Below are 14,199 nucleotides of genomic sequence, written 5' to 3' on the forward strand. Positions count from 1 at the left end.
GAGATGGGATTTACAACCTGCTGTCCCTGATGACATATAATAATAAGCCTTTGTTATGAACAGAGTCAGGCCAAGCTCTAGAATCAGACAGAAGTGGACTTGGATTCCTGTTCCTTCAATAGCTGTATAACTTTGTCCAAAATTTTGTGCTTTCTAAATCTCAATTTCCCCATATGTAAAATGGGTCTCATAACGATACCAGCCTCAGAAGATGGTTGTGAGTATTGAACATCATCACATAGGCAAAGCACTAAGTTTGTGCCTGGTTTACAAACATCCAGCAAGTGGTAGTTATTTTCACTGTTGCTCTGCTTGTATATGAATGTTTTCCCCACTTGCAAGCTTTTGCTGTGTGTCCATGTCCTCTTTCCTTTACCTTCATTGATATGGTGTCATTGAGGTGTGTTTGAATGATTGGTCTGGCATTGCAGGGCCTTTGAGAAAACTGCATAAATATAATCTTGGGTGCTCCCAACTTCCAAGCATTTTACCTATTGGTTTGACTGTGATTTTAAGAAGTCTTACTAAGTATCCAGCATTACCCTTGGGTCTGTATGACACATATTTTGATTTAAGGAACTCAATTATCTGAGAAACTCAGGACATCTCAGGTTCTGGAAAATTGCCTCAAGGGATTAACCGGTTTAATGGGGGAAGGTAGCAATCCTATTCCCTCCCACTGCACACTCCTCTGAAATATCAAAGTTTTTCCCAGTGTTTGAATTGAGTCATATGTCAAGAAAAGCACATTGCATTCCTTTGACATAAGACAAATGCCATATGTTAAGTTTATTTTTAAATGGTGGATAAGAACGGGGAAACCATGTTCCAGTCTGAGAAAATATTGATGCTGTGGTGTTGGTGAGGCAGGTTATGGTTTAATTCTTACCTGTGGATTAAAGAATGAAAAATGAACCTACATCCATGGCCTGACATCTGTGTAAATGGAACGTAGGGATGGAGGCCTGTCTGCCTGCCTTATGTTCTTGGGATAAAGTAAATACTGAAAGGCTTGAAATCTTTCCTAAGCCTAACAACATTGGCACAGCTGGGGCCCAGATGCACCGCAGGGTGGGTGGAAGGTCTTGGGTAGGGGAGACAAAGCAGAAGTGAGACGATGCCTTGGAGTTTAGGGACGTGGGAAGAAGTAGTGGGAAAAGGCTGCTTTTACTCAGAATTTTCCTTATGCACAATTAGAAAGTGGATGAAGTTGGAGTTTGAGCTGTCCCTTGTTGTGCTGGACCCCTGTTAACCTCAACAAGGATGGCATCACGTTCAAGAGGCCGAAGAGACTTGGAGCCAGCAGACGAGACACAGGGTTTTATTAGTGGGAAACTTACACACAGGGACGGTCCAGTGGCGGCAGACTGGGCAGAAGAACCACAACTGCTTGTAAAAAGCATGCAGTTTATATAGCATTTTCAGTTAGCACCCTCTGCCTAAAAACCTCCACCTGTCAACCTTCAATTAACCCAAAACAAAGGGCCCGGATCTCCTGTACAGCTTACATTCCACAGGATGGATCCAAGGGCTTCAAATGTGCTTCACAGACAAGGAACAAATCTCCCAGTTGGCCGCTCCTGGACTCCTTAGCTCGGAACTCCAGACACACATTTAGGTGCCATATGGGGTCATTTTCAGGGTAGGCTTAAGCAAGTTATTGCCGTCAGGTGCATCTGCCATACATCCCTCCACCCATGCCCTTTCTGGCCATCCTACCAGCTCACTTCCCATTCTATGTTCCACCCCCACCCTTCTCAATATTTACAGTCTCTCTTAATACGATCATGAGGGAAGTCTGGAAGTATCTCTTGAATCTAAAAATGCAGATGCCCCACACCTCATCTGTTCCTATCTTGGCACCATCCTACCTGCACCTCAGCAAGGAGATTTGTTCTCATGTTTGTCACCGCAAGCAATTGAAACAACCAGAATGTCTGGCAACAGATGAAATAAGGCATGGTAATTTTGTATTGGTTCTGAGATATCTTGTTTATAAAATGGGACTAATATTGGCTGCTTATTTCATGGAGTTCCTTGAAGATTAAATAATAACAGTTCTTGGCAAACAGCAGTCTATAAATTTTAGCTACCTGTATGATTATTCTGCTTCTTGCTACTACATGGAATACTGTGCAGCTGTTTTTAAAAATAAGATCTATGTTCTTCTATAGTAACAATGACATTAAGGGCAAAAGAATGCAAACAAAAACAATAAGCACAGTGTACCATTTTTATTTTTATTCAAAACAGCACCAATTGCCTGCCGAGAAGACACTTGCCCAGCTTATCTCGTTTTTACCAGCCTCTCAGACATTCAAGAGGAACTGGAAAATAAAAAATGTACAGGAATAGCATTTATATGTTTAAACAATTCTTTACAAAACAAAATTATACAGTTTTGGGATATACATATGTGTATAAAAACATAGAAAACTCTCAGCAAAAATACAGATCAAACTCCTAAAGAAGTAAAGTGAGATCAGGCACGGTGGCTCACGCCTGTAATGCCAGCACTTTGGGAGGCTGAGGCAGGTGGATCGTTTGAGGTCAGGAGTTTGAGACCAGCCTGACCAACATGGTGAAACCCTGTCTCTAACTAAAATTATAAAACTTAGCTGGGCATGGTGGCGTGCACACATAGTCCCAGCTACATGGGAGGCTGAGGCAGGAGAATTGCTTGAACCCGGGAGACGGAGGTTGCACTGAGCTGAGATGGCACCACTGTACTCCAGCCTGGGCGACAAAGCAAGATTCCATCTCAAAAAAAAAAAAAAAAAAAAAAAAAGAAAGTGGGTGAAATTTGGGGCTTTTTGTGTCTCTTTAATCTCTCAAAAAATCGAGGGGGTGTAGGTTGGGGTTAGAGGAAGGAATGATTTCAGTCTCATTCTTAATGGTTTTCATTTTGTATAGGAATTTACACTCATATACCTGTTACTTGTGCCATCAAAAAATACTTCAAAGGAGAAGGAGCAACCCATGCTCAGGTGTTCACTTTTAACCAAGTCAGGTGTTTGTTCTTGAGTAGGCATGACCTGAATCTTACAATCTCAGAAAAGGAGGGCCCCACTGGGACCTTCTGGAACAGGTGTGTGGTCTACATGAGAGGGAACCGAGGCAAGTAGCTTAAGGTCACATAGCAGAGGCAGTAGGGAGGGAAGAGAGGAGGGAAGGAACAGGTAGCTGGCTTTGGGGTGGGGAGGAGTCGTTGGATAAAAACTAGCTAATGTTGCAGAGCAGCTAAGGTTAAGGGGGCCTGAAGGCTGGAAGAAAGGAAGATGAACTAGAAGGATGTTAAAAGGTTTATGTAACCGAAACACACAAAAGGAAAAATGTAGCACGCAAGTTTCTCAGGCTTTTCTCTTCCCACTGCTTACTAAGTGGCTTCTGGGTTTGCCTGCTCACCCTCTAGGGCCTTTGGTTGTGTTAATGCTGGGAACAGCAGAAAGATAATTTAAAAATATCCAGAAAATCTTGACATCTATACATTAGAAAAGACCAAGACCCTCATGAAAGAAAATACCAGATCCAAAATGTCAAAAAATATCCAGAAAATCTTGAAATCTTTACATTAGAAAAGACCAAGACCGGGATGAAAGAAAATACCGGATCCAAAATGTCAAGGGTCAGGAGTCAAGAAAGAACCGTGCTAGAGGGAGTCTGGAAAGCGTGGAGGTTTGAGGGAGATTCAACAAGAGTTGGCTGCACTCCAGAAACAATGGGATAAAAGGCGGAAAAGAGAACTTTATAACATTTCTGTGAGTTAAAAATGTAATCCCCTTTGCTCATTGTTTCTTGAGACTTCAGTAAAAATTAAAATTGTTCTTCAATATTTTCTGGATGTCAGACTTCACACTGTATTGAATGGGACAGTAGACCGAGTTCCTAATGATGGCACTAAAAATCACCACTGCTGATGGAACTGGAAGGGGATAAACAACACTCTGAAATGCCAAGTTAGTATTAAGAGTATTAGAAACAGGCACTCTCTCCGAATTGTATCTCCCAACCGTCTTCACTCCTTGCTCTCATCCCTTTCTTTCTCAGGCAAATACAACAGTGACATGGTGGTCATATAAAGTCCACAATTGAAACCACTTTTTTTCCAGTATGATTTTTAGAAAGGATTTCATAACAGCACCATTTGCCTACCAGGAACACACTTTCCCAACGTTTGATTCTCATCTCCATAAGGCTTTGAGACTTTCAGTGAAACTAGAAAATGGAAATATGTAAAAACAGCACATGTCAAATCACCTCAACTTGGAAGAATAAAATATTCTCTCTGTTTCTCTCTCTCTCTCTCTTTCTCACACACACACACACAGACACACACAAACATGAGGAAGGGAAAAAAAAAAACAACTCATGTCCTCCATTTGTGCTGGCAGAGTACCAGGTGGGGGTGCTTAGGGACTTACTAAATTTGGTGCCCTGTTGAAAGCGTAAGGTTTTTCCACTTTGTTATAAGCAGCCGCTGCAGAGCGTTGGTTTATCCGCCCTTGGTGACCTTAGCCTGGTGAATGGGTTTTATGTACTGCATTTTCCAAACAGATCAGAATATGGAATATGCATTGACATTTATGTGCCAAAAATTACCTGGGTGGCACCTTCCTATAAGAATGGAAATGATTCTCCTGAATCCCACACACGTTGAACGAAGAATAAACAACCTTGTTGAAAGAGTCTACATGACCTGGAATGCTAAAAAGCCTTTGGTTTGCTTGCTGTAGTGCAAAAATATGAGAAATATTTAATCTTTAAAAATACACAATGGTATCATAATTTTGCTGCAGGTTCAAAAGCAGCACAATATAACTTGGGGTATTTAAAATGTAATGTCATTGTATATTTTCAAATGCAAACAGCAGAGAGTTTGATAAATAGCTAGAGAGCACCAGACCATATCTTATCCTTATAAAAGTGTCTCCTGTGAATGTTCACTGTATCTCTCAGAACATTCTTAACATGCTCCATAGCTGAATGTGCAGACAGCAACTCTATAGAAATGTATACACCTACTTGGTGTGCGGTCTATGTCGATTCCAAGTGAAGCTTACATAAACTTCAGATGCCCAGCCTTTTGCTTTTGGAAGCACATCTAAATGTTTATAATTTTCTAGATCTCTTCTATACCCAGGATTTTAAAAATTTTATTTTTGACACAATATTCCTGTTTTTTAAATAATCAAACCAAGTTATTTATAATGTATCTTGATCTGTTTTAATCCGTGTTTGATGTTTAATTGTGTATTTAAAACTATATGAGTTTTATATCATAAAATTGATATATGGTCATTATAAAATGGAATTTGTATAGTGTATGTTTAATTCAACTACAAGTAACAAAGACGTAAATATGGGGATTTATTGGCTCTTATAAAGCCTGGAACCAGGAACCAGGCAGCAGAGCAGCACTATATAATAGAACTTTCTGTGATGATGGAAATATCCTATTATTTGTCTTGTCCAGTTTAGTAGCCACTAGTCACAGGTAGCCATTGAGCACTTTAAATGTGGCTTTGTAGGGCTGAAGAATTAAACTTTTTATTTTATGTTATTTTAATTAATTTAAAATATTCATATGTGGCTACTGCTACTATCATAGCAGATGGCAAAATTGGTAGCAGGTTGATAGGAAGGAGACTCATGGTCCTTCATCCTAGTGTTCTCCCGTCCATGGTTTCCGCCCTCCAGATCTCCTCATGGTCCAAGATGGCTGCCGGGACCATACCAGGAATCCACATCCCAAGCAGCAGAAAGCAACATAGGCAAAAGGGCAAATCACTTCCCTTTCTAGAAGGCCTTTCTAGGTGTCATATACTACACCTCTACTTGCCTAGAACTTAGTCTTATGACTACACCGAGCCATAAGGAGTCTGGAAAATATTTGGGGTTTGTTTTCTATGTGTATTTTTTTGTTCTGTTTTGGTTTGATTTTGTTTTCTTTTTTGACTGAAGAAGGGATTCGAGGGTAGGTAGTTCACAGTCCCTGCCACAAAAAGTTGCACAGTTCATCATTCCCTTCCATTCCTCCGATCCCCAACCCAAACCCATTACTAGTCCTCAGAGATAACTGCCATTAATAACATTGGATGTAACCATCTGGCAAATTCATTTGTACACAAACATATACTGTTTTTACATTATGGATTATTTACAACATATCTTGGATGGCTTTCGATGATAGTATATATAGATCTACATAGTTCTACTTCATTCAATAGACAGTAAATTCCACGAAGGCAAGAACTGGGCCTGCTGTATTCATCTTTGTGCCCTACATATAGTAGACATATAGTAGACATTGAAAGAAATCAATATAGTAGACATTGAAAGAAAACAATAAATTGTGTCTCAATTTATGGATGTACCATAATTTATTTAATCCATTCTTTTCTCCTAACACTCCAAATAACAAATCCTCCCGAGAAAAAACAACTTTGCTTTATTCTCAGAGAACTCTGCAGCATTAACTAAATTAGCTATGCCCCTGACAATCTAATTTTCTAATTGTCTTTCCAATCAACTGCAAAAATTGATTGTCTCCACTCTTTTGTGATTTGATTCCATTGCTATAACAACTCAAAAATATGTATCCATGTATCTGTTACTCCAGCCATGAAGATATGTGTGGATTCAGAGGCAGCACCAGCTAAGGAAAAATCAAACTGTTTAAAAATTCTCTTAAGAAAGGAAATAAATCACTTCTTTGTGTTTTCCAGACATGGCCTAGTACAGATATATTCTACAACTGGAGAAAAATGGTTATGATTAAGGCTTAGAAGTGGAGTGCAGTGAAGGAACTTTAGGGAAGCCTGACAACCACCCCCTCTGCTGATCCCTGTGGAATTTTGCATGGATAATGAGTAAAAAGTATAGCTGAAGAAACAGAGAGACAGTTTGGCAAACAGGAAAGAAGCAAGAACCCCTGACTTCATTTTCTTATCATTCAAAGGGTGACAGTGTCCCTTGCATCATGTCCAGCATCATGGTGTGAATTCAATGAAAGCATCAATGTACTCACCTACCATATGTTGCCTGGCACATAGCAGCACTCACACAATCAGAGCTGTATATGTGGAAAATATTCACGTGTTTCCCACATACTGGAATGGGTCCTAAGAACCACTGAGTCCATTTAAGAAGAGAGATTTTTTTTTCCTTTTTTGAGACAGAGTCTCATTCTGTCACTAAGGATGGCGTGCAATGGTGCGATTATCAGCTCACTGCAATCTCCACTTTAGGGAAAGAGATCTTTACAACAGTCTCTACCATAGCGAGTAACTGAGACTGTTAGGGCCTGCAATGTAGCATATTTTCATTCTGTATAAAGGCATCCTTACTGACATATAGTCCATACATATTTGGGTATCTCCTATACTAATCGATTAAGGCATTCTTGATACCTAGAGGACATAAAGACCAGCACAATATGCAGGACAGCGGCAATCCACTAGACCAGAAAGAAGCTCCATATTACAGACACCAGGAAATGTTTCTAAACCAGAGATTTCCCTCAGTCATCTGCACCAGAAATCCTTAGAGCTGCTAGTTAAAATGTAAATTCGTGGGGCCCAATTAAACATGCAGAATCAGAATTCACAGGGGTGAGGTCTACAGGCCTCCAATTTAACAAGATGACCAGGTCATTTTTGTGCATAGAAAAATTTGCAAATCATTGTCCAAGAAGGACTTAAATTGAACAACAATAACTAAATCGAATAACTGGATGCTTTTTAGAACCTGTCTTGTTGAAGTGACACAGCTGACACAGTAGAATACAAAGAGGAGTAACACAGGTACCCTCTCCTCAAGAACACAGTGTCATGAGCACAGAGTAGAGATGAGTAGGAGGAGAAACAGCAGAAAGGAAGGAGGGATTAGCTCTTTAAGACATTGCTAGGGGAAGCTTTAAAGAAGAGGTGATATCTGAGCTAGGCTTTGAAGGCTGAACAAGAGTTCACCAAGTTGCCAAGCTGGCAAAATACATAGTCTAGGGCAGTACTTCTCAGACGTTACTGCATATAGGAATTGCCTGGGAGCCTGTTAAAATGCAAGCTCTATTTCAATCAGTCTGGGGTAAAGCTCCCAGATGGTGCTAATGTTCCATGGACCACATTTTGAGTAGCAAAGCTCTAGAAAAAGAAATGGCATGGTCATAATGAATCAGACAAGTGTGTGTTAGTATGTTCTCATGCTACTAATAAACACATACCCAAGACTGGGTGATTTATAAAGGAAAGAGGTTTAATGGCCTTACAGTTCCACATGGCTGGGGAGGCCTCACAATCATGGTGGAAGGCAAAGGAGGAGTAAAGTCAAGTCTTACATGGTGGCAGGCAAGAGAGCATGTGCAAAGGAACTCCCCTTTATGAAACCATCAGATCTCATGAGACTTATTCACTATCATGAGAACAGCACAGGAAAGACCTGCCCCCCGTGATTCAATTATCTCCCACCAGGTCCCTCCCATAACACGTGGGAATTATGGGAGCTACAATTCAAGATGAGAATTGGGTGGGGACACTGCCAAACCATACCAGTTTCCATTCTTCTGATAGTGAGGCAGGAATTACATAGTTTGTTGCAACCTTTTTGACTTCTCTTATGGAGAACCAACTGATCTCTTCCCTTCTACTCAGGAATATCATTAACCATCATTAAATAAATACACCCCTTAGGTATCTCACCCTAGACCCTGCTACATGGAGTTACCTGAGGAAAAAGCAACTCAATCTAAAACCAATATCAGCAATTCTAAGCATTCAGGAAACTGGCCAGTACATTTTAGTGGTTGTTGTTTTACATCTATTTTCCTGTATCTTTTACTGTTCTGCCCTTCACCTCAGCCACAGATTTACTTCTTTTTTTATTGTATCCTCAAATTAAGGAACAACAGAACATACTTTCTCCAATACAAATTCTCAGTGCTCCCCAGGTCCCACCTGTATACCACACCTCGGGGAAGTTGCCAGAGATCGACTCTCTCATTGTCTTTGTTATGTTCTAAGAAATTACCCCTGCAATTACAGCTCTAAGCTTCACCTTTCTCCTGATCTCTAGACTGTCCTGCCAATAGAGAATACAGTGAAACGGTATGGAATATACACAGTGGAACAGAGGACACTGATGGAACAGTGTTTATAAGCACAAAGTTTGGAAGTACGGAATCCTAGATAAAATCCTGGCTCTGGAATTAACTGCGTGACCTTCGGCAAATTACTTCACTTCTTTGAGCCTCGGTGTCTTCACATATAAAATGAGAATAATAAAAGCCCTTATCTCATAGTATTTCTGAAAGGGTTAAAAAAGCAAACCTAAGTAAAGGGCCCAGTACCTGGTTTGTCAGAGTTATTTTAAAAAAAAGTTGTAGCTGTCATTATAATCAGACTCACTCTCCCTACTGTATAACCTCCACCGTGACCTCCATTTCAGTTCCAATCCCTGTACTGACCCAGATGCCCAATTCACACACCTGAACACCCCGCACCCATCCGCCTTCACAGTGCCTTCTATTACCCATAGATACTACTCTGTTTTTTTTGTCTGAAGCCATTTTCTGCTTGTGTATTTCTTCTAAAAGACTCAATCTTGTTTGCAGAGAAGGACAAATACACCCACATAACCCACGTTTGCTATCTCACCATGTTTTATTATAAGCCTTGTGGACAATCACGACAGGCGAGGGAAAAGGCAGCCTGGGAGAAAATGTTCCTGAATGCACTTGCCAAGCCAAGGTGTGACCATGACAACCTGTGTACACACATGGGTACCACTGAGATTTTTCTGTTTAGGATTTTGGCTTGCTTAACTACTGATCATATCTAATCTGTCTCACATAGTTGAAGTAATTAACTACTGTTCTGTATCCTGCAGTGCACTTGCATATTGCCACAAAGACAGGCATTCCAACCTTTTGAAAGTTTGCTACTTATATCAAGATGGACTGAGTACACTTAAGCTGAATCTTGAAACACTTAAATAGTTAACCAATTTATTGTGAAATCAGTTCGCCCTTCCACACTTAACTCTGTAAGTGTCTCAATTCATCATATCTGGAGATTCAGTGTAGCACATGTGTTGGGAAGTAGAGTTTTTTCTTTGTGTAGCATGTTGTCTTTTGTCCTGGAATAGGACAATGGGTGGGTAATGGATTATCGGGAGAAGAGAGAAAACTGACTTCCAATTAGTTTTCTTCCTTGAAGTGATTTAGGAGAGGTGAACTTTATTTCCTAAGCTGGTATTTTTCAAACTTTCAAAGATTGATTCATTCAAAAAAAATGTTCCTGTGTGCCTCCTATGCATGTGAATAGGATATGCTAGGGATACACTGATCCCAGCGCACCTCCAGGATTTCTCTATACAAAGGTCCATGGGCAGCATCTGACTGGAACGGAGAGAGCCGTGGCACCTTCTACAAAGCCTTATGTGTACAGCAAGGGCATGCAACAAAGGATGCTGTTTCTCCTTTAGTTATTTATTTGAGGCAATTTGGGGTGAAGGTCCTGATCAGCAGCACTTCAAATCCGTTTTCCTACTCTGAGCCTTAGAAGAGCGGCTGAAGCTACTCCGTGGCTCTGCTACCAACTGTTAAATGAAACAAATATGATGCCTCCCATCACGGAGGTTACAGTCTAGTGAGGGGAGAAACAGGCAATGAATGAGGAAAGAAACAAAAAAATTGAATAGAGACGGCAAGAAGTGTTATTAAGGAGATGAATAAGGTGGTGTGATAGAGAATAATGAGGAAGACCAGGGCAGGTGACATGTAAGGAGAAATTTGAAAATGAAGCATCAGACATACAAAGAACAGAGGAACAGGTTTGTGAGCAGGTAGAAGGCACATGAGCCTAGAGGTGAGAGTAGAGTTGTGCCTGCAGTGTGGGATGCCGGGGATGAATAGCACTAGATGAGGTTGGAGAGGAGGACAGAGCCACATCCCACAAACTCCATGTAAGTAATGGGTTTGTGTGTTATACCAAGTGTAATAGAAAGCCACTCAAAGATTTTGCAGAGCAGGATTCCTCCCTTTTTTATTATGTGAAATCTTACTTGTAAGACCAATATTTTAAATGATTAAAGCAGACCAACTCAGATTGAAGGAAGGATGGGGACTCAGAGCTTGCCAAAGAGGTGTTCTCCTCCTGGGCTCACTCCTGTGGCACCTCCCTGAGCCATTAGCTCTGCAGGCCACAGTTAGCTCGCCATTCTAGGCAAAGGGGAGCCAGAGCTGATATTTGAGGCAGATAATGATTTCAACTAGGGGTGAGTGAAAAGAGTGGCATCAGGACCTAGAGTCACCCTGCTCTGGAGAAAACAGATTTGAAACGATGCTGATCAGGGCAGTCACATGATTTCTGTTAGCATTTTTCAGCATCCCAAGCCAGGATTCGAGAAAGTGGACGGCTGGAGTTGGGTAAGACAGTTGCAACCAGAGCTCCAAGATGTTGGTTATAGGTCCTAGTTTGCTAGGAAAGAAGAAAATAACTCAGGGGAGGATTGGAGGGAGAAAGTCAAGGAAATAGAGCCCCCAGGAGATCAAAGGGAATATTAGCTGGGCAAGTGCAAGGAAAAAGCAGAAGAGAGTGCCAGGGGTATTGGGTAGAGATGTTTTGGGTGACAAGATCCAAAATGCAGCTTGTGACTGGGAGTGGTGGCTCACACCTGTAATTGCAGAGCTTTGGGAGCCCAAGGCAGGAGGATCACTTGAGGCCAGGAGTTTCAGACCAGCTTGGGTAACATAGCAAGACCCCATCTCTATTAAAAAATTTTAAAAAATAGCTGGGTGTGGGGATGCATGCCTGTAGTCCCAGCTACTCAGGATGCTAAGGCAGGAGGATGGCTTGAGCCCAGGAGATCGAGGCTGCAGTGAGCTATGGAGTACCACTCCACTCCAGCCTGGGCAACAGAGCAAGACCTGGTCTCAAAAAATAATAATTTTAAAAATAAATAACTAAACAAGAGAGAAAAAAAACAGGCTGGGCACGGTGGCTCATGCCTATAATTCCAGCACTTTGGGAGGCCAAGGTGGGTGGATCACTTGAGGCCAGAAGTTCGAGACCAGCCTGGCCAACATGGTGAAATGCTGTCTCTACCAAAAATACAAATATTAGATGGGCACGGTGGCATGTGCCTGTAGTCCCAGCTACTTGAGATTCTGAGGTATGAGAATCACTTGAATCACAGAAGCTGTAGTGAGCCAAGATTGCGCCACTGCACTCCAGCCTGGGCAAAAGAGCGAGACTCTATCACAAAAAGAAAAAAAAGAAAAACAAAAAACAAATCATAGCTTGTGCATTACTAAGACAAGTGCAGTTAAAGGTTGCTGGAATGTGAGAGACCGAGGAAGTGTGAAGTCATTGGCTGGCTGAGCAGTAGGAGTGCTGAAGTCACGCAGGACACGGTAGGAAGGATGGACAGAACTGTAGACTGGGTATGGATGAGAATTCATCAATATGTCATGGTGACAACAGTGGGGAGAGGGTGATAGAGCTGAGTTACAGAGTCTTAAAGAGTAAAGCTTATTTGTTTTAATTTAATCAGTATTTCAGACACCCAAAAGTGTATTTAAAAAGGTATTTATTATCCTTTGTATCTATCACTCAGCTTAAGAAAGCTTTATACCAACACTGTTGCAGCCCCCTGTGTAAATCCTCACGTATTTGTTCTCCTTTCTACTCTCACCAATATAACCACTATTCTAATATGATGCTTATTATTTCAAAGCATTGCTTTACTTTTTTACTATATATAGTTTCCTTAAATGAAGCTTTGTTTTCCATGTCTTTAAATGTTGTGTAAATGATATACTATGTATTTGTCCACAATACGATTTTTTTTTTTTTTTTTTGAGACAGAATTTTGTTCTTGTTGCCCAGGCTGGAGTGCAATGGCGTGATCTCACCTCACTGCAACCTGTGCCTCCTGGGTTCAAGTGATTCTCCTGCCTCAGCCTCCTGAGTAGCTGGGATTACAGGCATGTGCCACCATGCCCAGCTAATTTTGTATATTTAGTGGAGACAGGGTTTCTCCATGTTGGTCAGGCTGGTCTTGAACTCCCGACTTCAGGTGATCTGCCCGCCTCGGCTTCCCAAAGTGCTGGGATTACAGGGGTGAGCCACTGCACCTGGTCCACAATGTGCTTTTATCATTCAACAGTAAATTATATAATATATAAAATATGTACTTATATAACATGTATATACTATATATTATATACTATATATAATATAGTATATACATATTATATAATATATAATATATAGTATATACATATTATGTAATATGTATTTTTACACATTATATAGTATAGATGTATCATACAATGCATGAAATATACACATTTTCCCGAATATACACACACATTATTTTCCCTAATATATAGAGTATATATAATGTATAAAATATGTATACATATTATAGAATATGTATATATTATTATAGAATATGTGTATATTATACAAATATACACATATACACATATTCTATATGTATATATACAATATATTATACAATATACACATATTCTATATGTATATATACAATATATTATACAATATACACATATTCTATATGTATATATACAATATATGATACAATATACACATATTCTATATGTATATATACAATATATGATACAATATACACATATTCTATATGTATATATACAATATATGATACAATATACACATATTCTATATGTATATATACAATATATGATACAATATACACATATTCTATATGTATATATAGAATATATTATACAATATACACATATTCTATATGTATATATAGAATATATTATACAATATACACATATTCTATATGTATATATAGAATATATTATACAATATACACATATTCTATATGTATATATACATATGTGTATATGTATATATGTGGCAAATGCATTTTTAAACTTTTAAATATTTGTCTTTTTGCTATCTTTTGTTGAGCCTATTTTCTTAATTATATACATATTTTATAATATGTATATAAAAATATGTATGTTATACATTATATGTATATATTTCACATATATAGTATACATTAATTATAATATATATTTATATAATATAAATTATACATATTGTATATTTATATATTGTATAGTATACATATATTAAGTATGTAATATATTAAGTATATATAAGTCTAAATATATATTAAGTATACACAAAGTATGTATACATATAT

General features: G+C 39.3%; 1 long non-coding RNA gene across 1 annotated transcript; it reads left to right on the forward strand.

Moving 5' to 3' along the window:
- The first annotated feature begins 1,508 nt into the window (after window positions 1-1,508).
- Window positions 1,509-9,294, forward strand: LOC112132762 (uncharacterized). The gene is made up of 3 exons (XR_002914489.2): window positions 1,509-1,618; window positions 6,726-6,876; window positions 9,067-9,294. It is a non-coding gene; the product is annotated as an uncharacterized LOC112132762 (long non-coding RNA).
- The last annotated feature ends 4,905 nt before the right edge of the window (window positions 9,295-14,199 follow it).

The sequence above is a fragment of the Pongo abelii genome, chromosome 2 (assembly GCF_028885655.2).
Source record: "Pongo abelii isolate AG06213 chromosome 2, NHGRI_mPonAbe1-v2.0_pri, whole genome shotgun sequence".
In the NCBI taxonomy this organism is placed as follows: Eukaryota; Metazoa; Chordata; class Mammalia; order Primates; family Hominidae; genus Pongo; species Pongo abelii.